The sequence below is a fragment of the Dermacentor variabilis genome, chromosome 6 (assembly GCF_050947875.1).
Source record: "Dermacentor variabilis isolate Ectoservices chromosome 6, ASM5094787v1, whole genome shotgun sequence".
NCBI classification, from domain to species: domain Eukaryota; kingdom Metazoa; phylum Arthropoda; class Arachnida; order Ixodida; family Ixodidae; genus Dermacentor; species Dermacentor variabilis.
In genome coordinates this window covers 26,022,819-26,027,608 of record NC_134573.1, presented here as the reverse complement: position 1 = coordinate 26,027,608, position 4,790 = coordinate 26,022,819, and the positions used below count along the sequence as shown (strand labels likewise).

The 4,790-nt window shown below is 44.6% G+C and overlaps 1 long non-coding RNA gene across 1 annotated transcript; it reads left to right on the top strand.

Annotated features, from left to right (window-relative positions):
• Nucleotides 1–220: 220 nt before the first annotated feature.
• Nucleotides 221–3,869, top strand: LOC142584693 (uncharacterized). Its single transcript, XR_012828875.1, has 2 exons — nucleotides 221–508; nucleotides 3,522–3,869. It is a non-coding gene; the product is annotated as an uncharacterized LOC142584693 (long non-coding RNA).
• The last annotated feature ends 921 nt before the right edge of the window (nucleotides 3,870–4,790 follow it).

Sequence of the window (4,790 nt, the reverse complement as noted above, 5' to 3'; positions counted from 1 at the left end):
GCTGCGCGCTTACGTACACGGTACGCCAGCGGCGCAGCGTTTTCTTATATATAAGCGCGAGCAGCGAGCGATGTGTTCAAAGACCAGCGCAAGAAAGCAGGCGCACACCAAATATGCGCGCCTGCACCTAACCGCGCCGAATCAAACCAGAGAAAAGGAAAGCAGCGACAAGCGATCGGATAAAAGCCTAGTGCAAAAACATGACGCACACTAATCTGCGCTCGAAAAAGTGATGGTGTAAACACCTAGTGCAGAAACCAGGCGCGCATCAATCTGCGCTCGGAAAAGCGCGCGCAAGCACGTAGCGAGCCGCGCCAATCCAATCCAGAAGCCAAAGGAGAGGGGGGAAGTAATGTGTGACGCTAAGTTCAGTGTTACCGTATTCCCTTACCAGTTCCAGTGCCTCCCTACCTATTGTAAATTGCTGTTCTCTTCCGAGACTGTTAAACACTACTTTAGTTTTCTGCAGATTAATCTTCAGACCCACTCGTCTGCTTTGCCTCTCCAGGTCAGTGAGCATGCATTGCAATTGGTCTCCTGAGTTACTAAGCAAGGCAATATAATCAGCAAATCGCAAGTTACTAAGGTATTCTCCATTAATTTTTATCCCCAATTCTTGCCAATCCAGGTCTCTGAATACCTCCTGTAAACAGGCTGGGAATAGCATTGGAGAGATCGTATCTCCCTGCCCGACGCCTTTCTTTATTGGGATTTTGTTGCTTTCTTTATGGAGGACTATGGTTGCTATGGGCCCGCTACAGATATCTTTCAGTATTTTTACATACGGCTCGTCTACACCGATTCCGTAATGCCTCCATGACTGCTGAGGTTTCGACAGAATCAAACGGTTTCTCATAATCAATGAAAGCTATATATAAGGGTTGGTTGTATTCCGCACGTTTCTCTACCACCTGATTGATAGTGTGAATATGGTCTATTGTAGAGTAGCCTTTACGGAATCTTGCCTAGTCTTTTGGTTGACAGAAGTCTAAGGTGTTCCTGATTCTATTTGCGATTACCCTAGTAAAGAGTTTGTAGGCAAACGACAGTAAGCTGATCGGTCTATAATTTTTAGAGTCTTTGGCGTCCCCTTTCTTATGGATTAGGATTATGTTAGATTTTTCCAAGATACCGATACGCTCGAGGTCATGAGGCATTGCGTATACAGTGTGGCCAGTTTCTCTAGAACAATCTGCAGACCATCCTTCAACAAATCTGCTGTTACCTGATCCTCCCCAGCTGCCTTCCCCCTCTGCATATCTCCCAAGGCTTTCTTTACTTCTTCCGGCGTTACTCATGGGATTTCGAATTCCTCTAGACTATTTTCTCTTCCATTATCGGCGTGGGTACCACTGGTACTGTATAAATCTCTATAGAACTCCTCAGCAACTTCAACCATCTCATCCATATTAGTAATGATATTGCCAGCTTTGTCTCTTAATGCGTACATCTGATTCTTGCTAATTCCTAGTTTCTTCTTCACTGCTTTTAGTCTTCCTCCGTTCCTGAGAGCATGTTCAATTCTATCCATATTGTACTTCCTTATGTCAGCTGTCTTACGCTTGTTGATTAACTTCGAAAGTTCTGCCAGTTCTATTCTAGCTGTAGGGTTAGAGGCTTTCATACATTGGCGTTTCTTGATCAGATCTTTAGTCTCCTGCGATAGTTTACTGGCATCCTGCCTAACGGAGTTACCACAGACTTCCATTGCACATTCCTTTATGATGCCCACAAGATTGTCGTTCATTGCTTAAACACTAAGGTCCTCTTCCTGAGCTAAAGCCGAATACCTGTTCTGTAGCTTGATCTGGAACTCCTCTATTTTCCCTCTTACCGCTAACTCATTGATCGGCATCTTATGCGCAAGTTTCTTCCGTTCCCGCCTCAGGTCTAGGTTAATTCGAGTTCTTACCATCCTATGGTCACTGCAGCGCACCTTGCTGAGCCCGTCCACATCTTGTATGATACCAGGGTTAGCGCAGAGTATGAAGTCTATTTCATTTCTAGTCTCGTCGTTTGGGCTCCTCCACGTCCACTTTCGGCTATCCCGCTTGCAGAAGAAAGTATTTATTATCCGCAAACTCTACTAACAACTCTCCCCTGCTATTCCTAGTGCCTATGCCATATTCCCCCACTGCCTTGTCTCCAGCCTGCTTCTTGCCTACCTTGGCATTAAAGTCGCCCATTAGTATAGTGTATTTTGTTTTCACTCTACCCATCGCCGATTCCACGTCTTCATAGAAGCTTTCGACTTCCTGGTCTTCATGACTGGATGTAGGGGTGTAGACCTGTACAACCTTCATTTTTTACCTCTTAAGTTTCACAACAAGACCTGCCACCCTCTCGTTAATGCTATAGAATTCCTGTATGTTACCAGCTATATTCTTATTAATCAGGAATCCGACTCCTAGTTCTCTCTCTCCGCTAAGCCCCGGTAGCATAGGACGTGCCCGCTTTTTAGCACTGTATATGCTTTTGGCCTCCTAACTTCACTGAGCCCTATTGTATCCCATTTACTGCTCTCTAATTCTTCCAATAGCACTGCTAAACTGGCCTCACCAGATAACGTTCTAGCGTTAAACGTTGCCAGGTTCATATTCCAATGGCGGCCTGTTCGGGGCCAGGGATTCTTAGCACCCTCTGCTGCGTCGCAGGTCTGACCGCCGCCGTGGTCAGTTGCTTCGCAGCTGCTGGGGACTGAGGGCCGGGGTTTGATTGTTGTGTTCATATAGGAGGTTGTGGCCAAGTACTGCACCAGGGTGGCCAATCGCCTCTTACTAATGCCTATTACAGAAATTTTTGCTTTACCACTGCTCCTGCTGAACCCAAGGGCTTCAAGGAGGCCAGTGGTGCCTAAATCGACCGCTGGATAGACGTCTTCACATTCTAATAAAACATGCTCTGTCGTTTCCCTAGCTTTACCGCAGCAAGCACATGCTGCTTCTTCCTTCTTACGTCTCGCTTTATAAGTGCGTATATATATATATCTATTGCCTTCGTTTATCCATATACCAAGGTATGTATATTCCGTTACCCGAGGAATTTCTTGGCCCTGTATCTCCACTGTCTGTTCACTGTTTTCATTGAATACCATAACACCTGATTTTCTAACACTAAATTTCAAACCTAAATTGTTGCCTTCATGTCCATAGATATTAGCCAGACGTTGCAAATCACTTTGCTTATTAGCTAGCGACACAATGTCGTCCGCATAAAATAAACCTTGAAGTTGCTGCTCTACTACTGCACCGACCTGTTTGTATGAGATTAACAGTTCATTCTTCATAAAATATTTAACTTGAAGTTATACATGTGTGCACTTGAATGGTGTGTGTATATATGCCATGTGCACGTGTGTATGTGAATGTATATGTAGGTGTACATTATGTATATGTAGGGGCGTATGTGCTCCACTTCTACGGATGTTTGCGCGTGCACGTGTGAATATAACATGTCAGTGTACAATATTAGTTTGTTATTGGCGTATGTATATGTAAATATTTTTTTCTCATTCTTCACAGCTTGGTGCGAACAGTTTCTTTTTTTGTTTGTTTGTTTCTCGAGTTGCGCAATGTGCGGTATACCGGACACCTTAGCGCACCTAATCATCGAATGTCCATGGCATCTAGACAAAGATGCATTGCCTTCACCGAGAGACTGTTGCAACGCGAGACAAAGACCTCATAGAAATGTGGGAGGCCAAGCTCGTCTCCGAGGACCTGGAACAACAGCGACGCCTCATCGCCAGTGCCAAGAAGGCAGCGAAGGCCAGAGGGTTCCTGGAATGAGGAGACCTCCCACCGAGAGTAGAACCGGGGCGTACCCCGGAATGCTGTTTCCAAAATAAAAGTTTATTCCTCCTCCTCCTCCTTCTCGAGTTGCTTTTTCTTTTCTTGTATGGGTGTACGACATACACTGCTGTTCTGCCGCTGTTGCCACTGCCTGTAGGGCCTCAGGCCTCGTCAAGCTGCTCAATGAGCAGCTTTTTGTCTGGGGTCCATTTTTCCGTTCCTTGAGGAAAATATAACTGATTCAGATTCTGAAACCCGATATTAGTTCCTTCTAACGCCTTCTCGATCCTCACCATGTACATCATAAACAGCAGCGGGGATAAAGGGCACCCCTGCCTCAGTCCCTTGTTGATATGAACTTTCTCCTTGCTCCTCATCCCTTCCCATTCAATGCAAACAGCATTTTCTAGGTAAATCTCTCTCAAAAGCTGTAGACAATTGTTACCTAAGCCTTCCCCTTCCAGAATATCCCACAAAATGTTGCGGTCTACATTGTCGTAGGCTCCTGTAATGTCTAAAAAGGCCACATACAACGATCTGCTTTGTGCTTTTTATATTTCCATACACTGAGTAAGAACAAACAAGTTATCATTCAAACGCCTACCTATTTTGAAGCCATTCTGAAGCTCTCCTAAAATGCCATTATTCTCTGCCCATGCTTGAAGCTTTAATTTGATTGCCTGCATTGCTAGCCTGTATATTACCGATGTAATGGTCAACAGTCTATACGAGTGAATTCTGTCTTTCTCCCCCTTACCTTTATAAATTAAGTTCATTCTACTTTTTTGCCAACTGTCTGGTATTCGTCTATCTTTTAAAGTTTTTTCCACTGCTTTCACCAAAGCTTCCTTACTTTTTGGTCCTAGTTCATTTATCAGCTTAACGGGAACCTCGTCTAGCTCTGTGGCTGTGTGCTTAGGAATTTTCTCTTCCGCTTTCTTCCAGTTTAAATTTGTCAGCACCAGCTCCTTTCCCACTTGGGTCTCTTTCATTATCTTT